Genomic DNA, 15137 nt, shown 5'->3' with positions numbered 1-15137 from the left:
ACTATTTAAAAACAAAATGGATTTTAGAGTGAAGGTGGAAGAAGGGTGTAAAACAATTGGGGGGGGGGTTAAAAAAGAAGAATTTTAATTGAAAGCAAGAGGATGTATGCATGCACAGTAAGATCAAAAGAGAAAAAAAAAAACATTTTACGTATAAAAAATTTATTTACAAAAATATTTTTACAATTTTTTTTTTTTCTTTTTAATTTTTTGCGTTGTTTCTGTTTGACGATTTTTTAAATTGAATGGAAGTTATTTTTGAGCTGCCTTCTTTAAAATAATATAAAATATTTTTTGAGGAAGAGTGTAAAGATCAAAAAAATTGTATGGAATCTACACGAATGAAACATTATTCTAATGATGTAAAAAAAAAAAAAAAAAAATGGAAGGAAATAAGGGAAAAAATGTTGGATATAATATTACTGTGTTTTAAAGTCAGAAAAGAGACAATACAAAACACATGTTAAAAATTACACAAAACTAGAAGTTGTCTAATCGATTTTTTTTAGTTAGTATAAACGTCTCCAATTTAGAAAAAAGTGAATATAATTCGTTTTTGGGGGTTAAATGATGTTGTGGATGAGTGATTGTTTTGGTAATTGTAAAATGATCGTGTTCGAGTTTTTCTTGTATTTTTATTTATTCTTTTTAACAAAAAGAAAATTGATTGGTAAAAGTGGCTTGTTTAAAATGGATGAGTACTTTTTTTGTATTGCACAGTTTTTGTGGAGCAAGTGAAACCATTCGGCTTGATTGAAGATGACAGTGTAAAGAATGTTATTCGTTTTCTCGAGCGATTCATCAGATGCAGATATTTCATTGTGATACAAGGTCTTTTCAAGAATTTCAGGTTAGTCAAAAATGTTTTCTAATAAAAGGGAAATGGATTTATATTCTTGAAAATTCAAGATGCTGCCATAATTCCGATAATGCCCAAATCAAAAATGTTGTTCTGCAGTTGAGTAAAACTGACAAATTTGATTCGAGTAGAAAAAAACCATAAAGGTAAGAAAAATTCCTGTAATCAATGCAATTTATATTGAGCATCTATTAATACTTTAGTAATTGATAAGTGATAGAATTTCCTCAAGTCTCCTTCTTAATTTACATGGAGTATAATAATTTTCTATGGCTTCCTGCTGCAGTTGATGATGGACTAATTTCATTGCTGCAATGGCATCTTCTTTACTGTCATGACCATCGGCTGAAAAACAAAACCAAGACAAGGGATTACATTGTGACTCTTAGAAAGTTTTAAAGAATTTTCAAGCATTTAAACTATTGAATAGAGAGTCATTATGGCTTTAACATTCTTAACAAATCTTCATATATTGAAAGTTTTGAATGCAATAAATACAGTGTTGAATATACTTACGATTATCCTGGATTTTCATTTGGAGATGATCTTGTGCCAATTTTTTCAGTCCTGTCTTATGCAATTACCATTAAGCATAGAAATTTAGCAAATAAGTTAATTTATACTTTATAAAAAAAAAAAAAACTAAAAGGAATTAGTAAATAATCACAATTAAAATTATAAATTAAAACAATGATAAAATTACAACAACAAATCAATAAAAAATAATTATTTACAACTATACAATATGCATTAAATAAAAATATTGCATTTGTCCAGAATTCCCTCTACATACCTGTGACAGAAAGAAAATATTTTATTCTAATAATCACATAAATTCATCAAATAGTATTGTTTTTATAAATCAAATTTTATTAACCGATTAATGGGAATTTGTAGGCATTACAACAAAAATCTCGCAAGTTTGAATTATGTTAAGTTATTTTGTTTGTTTCTTGACTGTTTTTAAAATGGCATCGCAAGATATTTATTCCTTAGCTAGCCATAAAATATAATTTTTTGTTTTAAAATAAATCTACTTACACAATTAGTGATTTTTGGGATATGCTATTCTCTTTCTGACATGGTTATGTAAAACAAATATATTCCTTTGTATATTTTTTAACATAGGCAAAATTTTGAACAAGAATCAAAATGTTTACTTACTGGAGCAACTGTACATCCTATGGAGTTAACTTTTCCATTGCAACATTTATAGTGCTTCTCAAAACTATTTCCATCTGGAAAAAACAAAGATTTTATGCATTAAAATTAAGGATACATAAATTTCCAACATAAATTGTATAAAAATTAGAATGGTCACCATTAAAAATAAATATCAACTATTCTAACCATGATAAAATTGTTATCTACAATTCATTATGAATAGTATGCATTCAAAATTAATTTGAATGAAATGTAAACAATTATATTTTCAATAAATTTTCTTTAAATACGTTACTCAAGAATAGGTCTACACCTGAACGATGTTGGGTAAACACGGCTATTATTATATACTATCGGTGGTACCTGGTATTGGCCGGGTGTTTGGAGGTGTAAAAGAAAGTTTTGGTAGGTTTGTTGGTTGTTTTATGGCATATCAACTCTTTTCAGGTTATTTAATGCAGAATCCAAATATTTTGAAGAAAAATTTTTTTAATAGAATATATTTGTTGTTTTCAAGTCGGTTTCAAGTCCCATAGTTGGGACCCTAACAGGTACTACCACTCCGGGTCAGAGTGGACCTGGGAGCAATGACAATTAAAGGGTGGCTCCACACTCCCCTAAGCCCGTTGGGGCCTCACCACTGGATATAGTTTTAAGGTCATATCCAGGACCTTTTGGTAGGTAGACTGGTGCATGTTTAATGAGGTCAAACATGACGCCACAGGGAATGAAACACACTTAACGTTTCCGCACTGAATTTTAACTGCAGGGTAGTTTTTTTTTTTTTTTTTTTTTACTCAACTTTGTTGTTTTGTTTCCCCAACACGTTGGGGAAAACCAGCTCCACCTTTATTAGGGGAGTGTGTCCAAATGAAAGCAATTGTCTGATATGATGGTGAAAATAGACATTGACCAAAAACATCCATCGCTTTCGTGTGCCGGGAACTGCTGATACGATTCCAGTTTCGCTTTTTTAGACTGAAAAGTGAAACTGGCGTAGCAATTGAGAGAAAAAAAAAAAAAAAAAACTTGAAAATAGAGCGTAAAAGTCAGACAAATTAAAGATAGATGCTACCCACATTCTTAACTCGTAGATATAATTTAGACAGAATATAAAAAGTTTTAAGGAGAGAGAGAAAGAAAAATATAAAAACAAATTTATTATTCCTTAATTGGAATTCATTTTTGAGATGAGCATTATATATTAATTTATTTTTATTTTGGACTATTATTCTCATCTTTATTAGTTGTTTTTCATCTTTTATTGGTTTGTTTATTCACAACGTTTCGCCCAACTATTCCTCTGGCCTTCGTCAGGTGGTAACCGCGACGGATAGGAACTTCGAATTTCCTACCTGCATTCTCAGCCATCACTGCAAAATGTGGTGAGACGACAGCAACTACGGATCTAATAAAGATGAGAATAATAGTCTGAAATAAAAATAAATTAATATATTTAAAGACTTACATTGTTTTGTGGCCAATTTTGCCCAATGATATGAACAACTTTTTTGGGAATGTGTTGGAACAGCGAACACAACGTCTTGCATCATCTTGTGAGAAAAAAAAAGGAGAAAGGGGTGTTTATTTTCATATTATATAAACTAATCACTGAAAATCATAGAAAATTTATAGAAAAATGTTTTCCTATTTACTGGCAAAATGTTCTTTCAGAATGATAGAATTTTGCATTCCTGTACCATCAGGACAGGGGAAATGGTTTTCTCGTAGCTCTTTCTCAGTTTAAATATGACATAATCTGTTATACAATTCATGACCTGCAATAGACAACAATAGGTTTTGATAAAAAGTTTTGTACATTCTTAATTATGAAATTTTATTAAAGGTTTAAAGAATTTTAAAGCTTTTAAACTGTTGAATAGAGAGCCATTTTGGCTTCAACATTCTTAGCAAATCTTCCTATATTGAAAGTTTTGAATGGAATGGTGTTGAATGTGCTAAAATATATTTACGATTATCCTGGGTTTTCATTTTGAGATAATCTTGTACCAATTGTTTCAGTTCTGTTTAATTTCTGACAAGTGTGCATATTACTATAAAAAAAACTTGACACTTCAAAAGTATGTGGACCCGATCTCACCCCGGCTGTGCTATTAAAAAAGTGCTCCCTCGAAGTAGCTCCAGTTCTCTCCAAACTCTACAACAAATGCCTTAATGAATCTTGCTTTCCAGACTGCTGGAAAACTGCTTCTGTGGTACCAGTTTTCAAGAATTCTGGCGAAAGAACTGACCCAGTAAATTATTGCCCTATTAGCCTCCTCCCACTTTTCGCCAAAATATTTGAGTCCATAATTAACCAAGCTCTAGTCCATCACCTTACAGATGCTAAACATCTGACCAACCAACAATATGGATTTAGGTAAGTCCGTTCCACAACAGATATTCCTAACTAATCTCTGAATGTATATACCATTCACTGGATAAAGCAGGGGAGAGTAGAGTGGTAGCTTTAGATATCTAAGGCTTTTGACAGGGTATGGCATGAGGGTCTCCTCAGGAAAATTAGATCATACAGTATCACTGGAAGAATATTTAACATAATTAAATCCTTAAATATGAGAAAAATCCAGGTTGTCCTCGATGGTCATACATCTAAACAATATAAATGCAGGAGTGCCTCAGGGGTCTATCCTTGGACCTTTATTATTCCTAATATTCATAAATGACCTCCCAGACAAAAATTATCTGAGATGGGTATATATGATGACACCACACTATAATAGGCATGACAAGAAAACAAATGAACACATATCTAAAGAAATGGCAGAAACACTAAAGGATGACCTCCAATCTGTAGTGGAATGGGGACAAAAATGGATGGTCACATTCAATGCTGGCAAGACTAAACTTGTTTCCTTTAATAATTACAAGAAACCTTTACCACCAATAGCAATGGCCAATGACTCTTTATCTGAAAGTACATTTTTAAACTCCTTGGCCTAACATTCACAGGAAACAGAAGTTGGAACAATTACATTGAAAGCATTGCGAGGACTGCTGCGAGGAAGGTAGCCTCTCTCTACCATGCTGGAAAACTACAAACACTAAAGTATCCTGTACCTCTATAAGGCCACCATCCGCCCATGTATGGAGTATTGTTATATTTGGATTGGTGCATCTGCTACTAGTCTTGCTCCTGGACAGGGTTCAAAAGAGTCACCATTCTGATAGGTCCTGAACAGTCATCTAAGCCTCAGCCTCTGTCCCATCAACGAAATGTTGCATCCCTCTGCTTGTTCTACAAGTGTTTTAATGAGGAATGCTCTGACGAACTGCAATCACTTGTGCCACCATGACGTCGTAAACACCCTCAACAAACCCAAAAGGCAGCTAAATCACACCCCCACAGAGATCCCTAGATGTAACAGCTTTCTACTCCAGTAGTTTCTTCTCCAGAACCGCTCGACTTTGGAATTTCATTCCAGGTCCCTGCTTCCCTAACTGTACTGACATGCAGAAGTGTAAATAATGTGAACTGACATCTTGGTGTCCAACTCCCTACATAGTACCCCAGTAGCTGTTGCCCTTGATAGTAGCCCCCTACACCAAAGTGGCAATGTGCCTTGTCTGGGGTGAAAATGTAATAAAATAAAAAATACATGTGATTTTTGGAATATGTTTTCTGTCAGTTATGTAAAAAAGATTCTATGTATATATATTGAACAAGTAGCAAAACATTTGTTTACTACTTGAGCAAGTTTACATCCTATGAAGTTAACTTCTCCATATATAAATTGTATAAAAATTAGAATGGTCACCGTTAAAAATAAATAACAATTATTCTAACCATAATAAAATTATCTACAATTCATAGTGAATAGTATGCATTCAAAATTAATTTGAATAAAATAAATGTTTATTATATTTTCAATGAATTTTTTTAAATACTTTAGATATACACCTGAACAATGTTGGGTAAACACGGCTAGTATTATATGTTGAAAGATAAAAGTATAAAAACAAAGATTTACATTGTTTTGTAGCCAATTTTGCCCAATGGTATGAGCAACTTTTTGAAAAGTGTTGGAACAGCAAACACATCTTGCATCATCTTGTGAGAAAAGGGTTTATTTTCATATATTAACTAATTACTGAAAATCAATGTTTGCATACTTACTGGCAAAAATATTCATTGTTCAATCAGAAGGATTTAATTTTGCTTTTCCTGTGCAATCAAGACGGGAAATGGTTTTCTTTTAGCTCTTTCCCGGTTAAAATGATTTTAATCGGTTATACAATAGAAGACAATAGGTTTTGATAAATAATTTTGTACCTTCTTAAAAATTCAGAGATCATGAAAATATTCAAATTGTTTTGATACAGATTATAATGATTTTTGAACTATTCATATTTCTTGTTTTTCTTTAAATTTTTAGTATGATAGTAAATCCTTTGATTCTCTCCAGAATACCCCTAGTTTTTATAAATAAAATCATTTTTATGCAATTAGGAATTTGTAGACATCAAATAAGTATATAATTATGATGCAATTCTCTATCTATATAAAAGCCAAGTACGTCCAAGGATGGAATACTGTTGCCATATCTGGGCAGGAGCTGCTAAAAACAGCCTATCCTGCCTTGACAGAGTACAAAATAGACTTCGTGGCTTAGTGGGGGATGCCCTTTTCTCTACCCTGCAACCTCTCTTCCACAGAAGAGACGTTGCGAGCCTGTCCTTGTTTTATCGTTATTTCCATGGCAGATGCTCATCTGAACTCCAATCTCTGGTCCCCCCTTGCCAATCTTTCACGAGAAACACCCGTCTAGCTGAATCCACTGTGAAAAATTTCCCCCACTCTATATCTGTGCCTAAATCAAAACGCGGATTCCACGAACAAAGCTTCTTTTCTTAGAACTGCACGCCTGTGGAACTGTTCTGTCTGCCTGCTTCCCTCCGGACTACAATTTAGATGTCTTCAAGTCCAATGTTAACAAATTCCTAATGAACCGCCCCCTTAAGTAAACACTTCAGCAAATCTCCTCACTAACTTTATGTACTTGCAATAACCCTTATCCCTGAGTGGCTTCCGGGCCTTGATAAGTGGTGATCACTGTGTAAAAAAAAAAAAAAAAAAAAAAAAGACGTTGAGTAAGCAATAAAACATAACTCCCATCTTAGATAAACGTTTATTTTCAAATGAAATATCAATGTTGTTACTTCTGTTGAAAGAAAAAAAGTCAATTTTTCTTAAAAAATTGAAAAAAAAAAAGAAGGTTATTAATGTATATTTGAGAACTTTCTAGCTATTTACAACATATTTAAAGCAAGATAGACCCCCCCCCCCCGCCAAATACTAATGAACAAACCAGCTAGTAGACGTTTCACTTTCATTGACAGAAAACTTTTCCAGGTACATCCGGCTTCTTATATAGTGACACTTGAAGCAAGTTTATAACATTCTCCAAACTGTCAAGATTGAATTTACTATTCATAACTAGTGCGCTCACTTCGGAAATGAAATATTTTTAATTCATAAAATCTTCAAAATAGTTTACTATTCTAGATTTCAGAAGTACCATTTTTGATGTACTCAGCAACAAATGCAGTACACGTATCTCATCTGGTAATATTTTGCCTACTAGGTTAGCAAAAAAATAATTTCTGCAAATAAAATAGGTTTTGTTAAAACAATTTCAGCAGTTTTACTTTAATAGCAAGAATTTGTGACAGTTTCAAGAATATAAAATAAACCTTAATCATATAACAAATGATATCAACCGAAAAGTGAGTTTTTTTTTTTTTTGAGGGTTTCATTTTAAACTACCTTGACAGACACTTGAAATATATATATATATATGGGAGAGAAGACCCTTCAAGAATACTTAAGGATGTGAACTCACTGCAGAATAACTAAATAGCAATCAACTAGGGTTGATGCAATGTTCATGACTTCTGCTCATTTGAATACTCTAGGTTCGAATGATGTATTCATCCAAATTCGATGTTTAATAGTTCTTAATTCAACTTATTCCCATAGCAATTGTTTAGTGGCCCTCAGGTATAAAGGCTTTGCAAATGGAGCAAAAAGATCGCTTTGTGGTTGGGTTTGTATCTCATGACCAGCAGGAATTGTCACAACCTAAACAATCATGTGTAGGTTTAATTATGAGATCAACTACTTCATTTATTGTAACGAAGTTTCATAATAACATTTATATTCTTAAAACATAAAGTACAAGCATTTCCTTATCTTGCAAAACATTTTGAAAAGAAAAAAATTAGTAAAATAAAATTTAAGCTTTAGGCACTTTCAAAGTTTTATTTCAAATTTTGAAGAATAACATTGATAAACAGGCATCAATATTTTCAGAATATTTTGGAATTGAGCACTTTCAACAATAACCAAAACTGTATCCGTCATGGTATGAAGATGTCATTCTAAAATTCATGTGAATTGATCAAATAGTTTTAATTTTAACTAAAAGTAAAATTTCATAAAACAAAAAAGGTCTGTTTCAAGGGCAGATCAGTGGGCAACAATTGGAACATTACGGCAGAAACATTAAAAATAAAATCATGAAAAATTTCAGTGTACATATCTATTTTTATTAAACGCATTCTGGAAAAAAATTGTTTGATTTTAAAATTGTGAACAATCAGAAAGGACTTTCAAGATATTCACAGTAAAACAAAGTGACTGATCGGCTGAACAAAAAAATGTAAAAAGTAAAGAAAAAAATGAAGACTTGATGTCTTGCTTTGTCTAGGGACTGGTCAAAAATGGACAAGCCACTTTCAGTTCTTTATAGAGACAACCCCCCCCCTCACCCCTACTTTAAGGAGTTGGGACATTATTGAACTTGTTATATTAATGGATTTGGAAGTAGTTGTACAGATTTACTATATTAAAAAAATTAAAGAAAAAAAAAATTGAATACTAATTATTGGTAGGGGGTGCTCAGTTTCTAATGCAATGTTCTAGTAAGCCGGTCACCCATTTTATAACCACTCGAAATTTTTAGCCATTATTTCGAATTTAGAAAAAAAACTTAACTGCCTAAAAAGGCTAAATTTGGCCTAAAAACATTGAATTGTTTTAAAATTCATGATTTACAAGGCCATTGCATTAGAAACTGAGAACCCCTACATATTTAAATATTGACTTTAAAATTTTTAAATACTTTTTTATAAAGTAGGGAGATGAATCGATTTTCATTATTGTCCATTTCCTCCTAAAATCGGGAGAGGATAAAAGACGTGCTTGAAAATATTTTTTGTGGGAATTTGAAATTTAACAGTCGAAAAGATCAGATAGTGCTAAATAGATTTTAACATTAAAATTAAATTTTAAATTTTTATTTTTTGGTCAAGGTCATCCCTTACGGCAACTGAAGACGCCTCAACATTTAATTGAAGACATAGGTTTTCGGGTATCCTGAAAAGGAATATCGCAGGAAAAATTAGCACATACAGTTTGAGATACCTGTATTTTTTAAATAAATCACTGGTCTGGTAACCATGTTTGAACTGGCCGCACATGAAAGTAGCAAACCCTCTTGTTTTTAGCACAATTCAGAAAGCTGTTAATGGAGAGGTTGAGGATGTTTATTCTGACAGGCATTTTATTTTCAACCTTCCCATGCTAAGGTCTTCCAGAAGCAACAGGTTGGATAACCACTGCACATTGACCAAACTTTCTTGAATTTGAATTTTTGAAAGTAATTTTTTTGTAGAACTATCTAAAAATTACGTTTAATAGAAATAACTTCAGTTTGTGCATGCTTACATAACCACTTCATTGAAACGAAGATGGTGGCCAATTCAAACTAAAAATTACATAAATACAAGTATTTATATTTGTAAAACGATTTGCCTGAGCTAATTTTTCCTGTGATATTCGTTTTCAGCATACCTGAAAACCTATAAAGTGGTCATTTAAAAAAAAAAAAAGAAAAAAATGACAAGGCATCTTAAGTGGCCATAACAAAGCACAGTAATCTCCAAAGTAAGCTTGATTATCTAGCGTAAAAAATAATTGTGTCGGCAGTAAAATTGTGGGCGTAATGGAAAAGCCATCCCGGTGTGAGTAAAAACCAGTGTAACATGAAAAATCTCACATTGGCCTAAAAATGTTCCGCCATTAGACTATGATGAGATCGGGTTGCAGGTTTCAGTTAAAAATAAGTAATGTTTTTGTGGTAGGATACACCTAATTAGCATATGTGGAGGGTCAACCATATAAATATAGTTGGTACCGTGAAGATGAGAGAGAACCAATGAGATTGGTCAAAGACTACCCAGCCGACATCTTCTCCAGGGATGGTCTCCCCATGACTATACCAATGGACTATGTAAATATTGTATATACTTTCTTGCTCAATATATCTGTTCTATTTTACTTGTGTGTTACCACTGTACCAGTAGGTGTATCAGAAATTTGGAATTTGACACCCCTAACAGAAAACTGCGAATAAAACTCGTAATTTCTCTTAAAGTAGGTTGTTTATTTTCTAAAGTTTAAAAAAGTAATAGAATTTTTTTTTTTTTTTCCACTTCTGAATTGTTTTTAGTATTATAAAGATATATTTCTGAAATTGATTTCTTTCATATGAAATTGTTTAATTTTTTTTTTCTACTCCTTTCTTTTCATTTAATTTCTTTACTATTTTAATTTTTTTTTTATCCCAATTTCTAGCTGATGGGTATTTTGACGTTATTTAATGCCAGCTTCTACGATCGATTTTTTTTTTTTTTTTACTACCTTAAACTTATGGCCCACTGGCAATCCTCTGCTAATTTCTGCAAGGTAAGGTTCTAGAACAAGAATTAAGCACTTGAAATCCTCAACCGTAATCTGCTAATCTGAAGTCACGCTGTCTATTTACTATAGATGCATATGTTAAGTAATTCTGATCGGATCAACATATTTGGTCTAAACAGTTCTTTTAGCAATTTAACTGTCTCGGAGAATAACCAACTTATTTTTTTTCCTTGGTAGAATAAAATCTATAAATTTGCGATGTTCACTGTACCTAGTTTTCTAAGTAATAGACTGACTTTTCTGGAGTTCAACCCGCTTTCAGTCTGGAGAAAATATCCTCATAACGTTTATAATATGCTCCAAACATTTTCGTTAGGTGTATCAGAATTTTGGGGGAATTTTCGACACCCCTAACAGAAAACTGCGAATAAAATAAAAAAAAAACTCGTAATTTCTCTTTCTCAGGTGGGTTATTTATTTTCTTTATTTTTCATTTTAAAAAAAAAAGTGTTTACAAAGTGCGTGCGTGCGTTCAGGCAGCCATTTTTTTTTTTTTTTTTTTTTTTTACGTAATGAAATCAATTGATTTTTACGAGCTGAATATTTTTCAATTTTTAAACTTTAGAAATCTATCAATTTTTCTATTGGTTCAATTTTTACGTTTTTTTTTTTTTTTTTTTTTTTTTTCAGGGTCAATGTGAAATTTTATGCTCTTTCCAATAAACTGAATATTTTAGACAAACGTTGTTTTATAAATTCACCCCCCTTGTGAGAAAACTCTCTCATAGCCTGAAAATAGGCCCAGTGTCAGACGTAACGAAATGAAACAGAACTTACCGTGGTCTTGAAGAAAAAGTTGACTGCCATAGGTAGGTCTGTTGCAAAATTAGTTGGTCTTATTTTGCTGGCATGGGCCGAGTAGTTCATAATCCCTTGATGAGATTAATGTACAGTCGTTGCATTTAGGCTCTGGGAGACTTGGAGTGGTTTTAGTCAATCCTGTCGAAGAATACGACTACCAGGCCATTTCCTGCTGTCTTTTTTCACGACTGTCTTCAGCTAGGAATTTTTTGGTCAGCAAGGGAAATTAAGATTTCCCGCTGAAAAAAAAAGGGTTTGGTCGGGGAGGCCCTTTAGTGGCCAATCCCCGATCTTGTCTCATTAGCGACAAGACAATCAGTGGTCCCGTAACATCGTGTTATTCCTGACACCCTCATTTTGAAATATCTATGAGAATTTTAATAATTAATTTGTGCACAAGTTTTATATCACAAATTGAAAATAAAACATCAATAAATAAAATAATCAAATTTAAAAAAAAAAAAGTTGTGCAAATTTACCTGTAAAGTCCAAAGGGTAAATTTTTTTTTTTTTTTTTTTTTTTTTTTAAGTGGAAGCTTATTTTTTGTTTAGAATTTTCCAGTCAATATTTTTCGGTCAGTGTATATTTTTATATTTAATTCCTGGTTTCCTTTTTTTTTTTTTTTTTTTTTTTTCTCGATATAAAAAAAAAAAGACGATACCGAATAATGCAGATTTATAGTATAATAAATCAAAAATTCAGGTATTTCTTTGAGATATTAAAAAAAAAAAAAATTACATTTACTATGCTCGTAAATCTGTAATCCGTGTAAATCCAAAAATAAGATATCAGTTTTCACGTATGATAGCATAAAAACGTCAACAAAAAAAAAAAAAAAAAAAAAAGGATGTTATCTCCCTTTGGTATTTATAAGCCGAACAGAAAAACCATAAGCATTCTTTTAAACTGGTCGACACTGTCGCTAACCCACGTCCACGTTCTGTGTTAAGAATTTCAGTCTCTGGTTTCCATTTGCAATTACAAATTTTATATATATCGGTATTTTCATTTATTATATATTGACTCCGGTCACGACTACGCAACTGTTTAGTGTTTCGTTTTATTTATATAGTTTTGCATACCTCAGACTTATTTACTTGTCTTTAAAGAATTTTCGGCAAGACTGGAGTTTAGGGGGAAAAATAATCTCGAACCCTTTATCACATAAAAGGAACTGATTTCCCTAATCACTGGTACGTTACTATGCCAATAATATATATACAATAATTTGAAATAGAGAAATAATAAATTGCAAGATATTACGCGTGTTTAATATTAAGTTGTATCGTTTATAACTACTCGCGTAATTTAATAATCACGCGATTCAATTTTTAATTAAAAAAAAAATATTGTTTAAACTTAAACTTTAAAAAGTCTGATAATTTCTCTGCACTAGCATCTTCATTAAAAAAGGTATTCATATTGTAAAAAAAAAAAAAAAAAAAAAAGCACGGAACATATAAGACATTTAAATATGAATAGAACTTTTCATAATCGTAACCTACGAAAACCTTGTTTATTTTAATTAAAAGCAATATAAAAAGAATAATTACTGGTAAATTTATACAAATACCGTGACAGCGAATTAGTAGAAAAAAATGTACTTTCCTTGTAGAGTTTTTTTTTTTTTTTTTTTTTTTTTTTATTACATTTTCACCCCAAACAAGGCACATTGCCACTTTGGTGTAGGGGGCTACTATCAGGGGAAACATCTACTGGGGAACTATGTAGGGATTAGGGCAGCGAGATGTTGGTTCACGTTGCACTTGAACTTATGCATGTCAGTACAGTTGGGGAAGCAGTGACCTGGAATGGAATTCCAAAGTCTAGCAGTTCTGGGGAAGAAACTACTGGAGTAGAACGATCTTTTACATCTAGGGATCTCTACAGTGTGGGGGTGGGATTTAGCAGCTTGTCGGGTCTGTCGAGGGTGTTCACGTCGTGGGGGCACAAGTGCTTGCAGTTCTTCAGAGCATTCACCATTATAATACTTGTAGAACAGGCAGAGGGATGCAACGTTTCGACGATGGGACAGAGGCTGAAGTTTTGATGCCAGTTTAGGGCCTATCAGATTTGCGACTCTCTTTTGAACCCTGTCAAGGAGAGAGAGACTAGTAGCCGATGCACCGGCCCAAATATGACAGCAATACTCCATACATGGGCGAATAGTGGCCTTATAGAGGTACAGGATACTTTCGGGTGTTAGAAGTTTTCTAGCACGGTAGAGAGAGCCCACCTTCCTCGCAGCGGCCCTGGCAATGCCCTCGATGTAATTGTTCCAGCTCATGTTTCCTGTGAACGTTAGGCCAAGGAGCTTGAAAGACGTACTCTCAGCTAAAGAGTTGTTGGCCATTGCTATAGGTGGTAGAGAAGGTTTCCTGTAATTATTGAATGAAACCAGTTTTGTCTTGGTGGCATTGAACGTTACCATCCATTTTTGTCCCCATTCCACTACTGATTTGAGGTCATCCTCTAGTGTTTCTGCCATTACTTTAGATATATGTTCATTTGTTTTCCTGTCGTGCCTGCTATAGAGTGTGGTGTCATCAGCATATATACCCATCTCAGAGGCAATTTTATCGGGGAGGTCATTTATGAATATCAGGAACAGCAGAGGACCAAGGATAGATCCCTGGGGCACTCCGGCATTTATATTATATTGTTTAGACGTACGACCGTCGAGGACAACCTGGATTTTTCTCTTATCTAAGAAGGATTTAATTATGTTAAGTATTCTACCAGTGATACCGTAAGATCTAATCTTCCTGAGGAGACCCTCATGCCATACCCTGTCAAAAGCCTTAGATATATCTAGAGCTACCGCTCTGCCCTCTCCCGCTTTGTCCAGTGAATGGTATATGCGTTCAGAGATTACAGTGAGGATGTCTGCCGTGGAACGGGCTTGTCTAAATCCATATTGATGGTCGGTCAGAAGTTTAGCATCTGTAAGGTGCTGGACTAGAGCATGGTTAATTAAGGTCTCAAATATTTTGGCAAAAAGTGGGAGGAGGCTAATAGGGCGATAATTTAATGGGTCAGTTCTTTCCCCAGAATTCTTGAATACTGGTACCACAGAAGCAGTTTTCCAGCAGCTCGGAAAGCAAGATTCATTAAGGCATTTGTTGTAGAGTTTGGAGAGAACTGGAGCTACTTCGGCTGAGCACTTTTTTAATAGCACAGCTGGGATGAGGTTGGGTCCACATGCTTTGGAAGTGTCAAGGTTTTTTATGATAGCATGCACCTGAGCAGGGATGATTTCCAGATCGTCTAGCTTGGCGTCTGTCCGCATAGGAAAGTCAGGTAGGGGGTGGTTTAAAGGGTCCAGTGTAGAGTTGGAGGCAAACCGACTGGCAAGCATGTTAGCCTTCTCGGTTGCTGAGCAAAGAACCTCGTGATTGTTGGTTAGTGGGGGAATCGTTGATTGCCCATTATTTACTACACTGTTGTAGATTTTCCAGAAGTCACGAGTTCCTAATTTTTGTGCTTCGATGCGTTTTTTAGTGGTTTCCGTAAATTCCCTCTTAGCT

General features: G+C 33.4%; 1 protein-coding gene and 1 long non-coding RNA gene across 3 annotated transcripts in view; one reads left to right on the top strand and one right to left on the bottom strand.

Moving 5' to 3' along the window:
- Positions 1 to 903: 903 nt before the first annotated feature.
- Positions 904 to 15137, top strand: part of LOC145280194 (RNA exonuclease 1 homolog) — a 59921-nt gene continuing 45687 nt past the window's right edge. The window contains exon 1 of one of the 2 annotated variants that reach the window (XM_080131959.1): positions 904 to 1005. The gene's annotated coding sequence lies outside the window, so the exon portion shown is untranslated. Of the gene's footprint in view, positions 1006 to 2074; positions 10339 to 15137 lie in introns of those variants that run through there. The other variant, XM_080131960.1, reaches the window with a different exon arrangement.
- On the bottom strand, positions 1966 to 12221 carry LOC145280200 (uncharacterized). Its single transcript, XR_013868575.1, has 3 exons — positions 11586 to 12221; positions 3492 to 3576; positions 1966 to 2097 (listed from the first exon to the last, which is right to left on the bottom strand). It is a non-coding gene; the product is annotated as an uncharacterized LOC145280200 (long non-coding RNA).

The sequence above is a fragment of the Euprymna scolopes genome, chromosome 7 (assembly GCF_053919585.1).
Source record: "Euprymna scolopes isolate OS-2025 chromosome 7, ASM5391958v1, whole genome shotgun sequence".
Classification (NCBI taxonomy): Eukaryota; Metazoa; Mollusca; class Cephalopoda; order Sepiida; family Sepiolidae; genus Euprymna; species Euprymna scolopes.
Note: the sequence above shows the minus strand (reverse complement) of the source record. Positions and strands in the feature narration are given on the sequence as shown.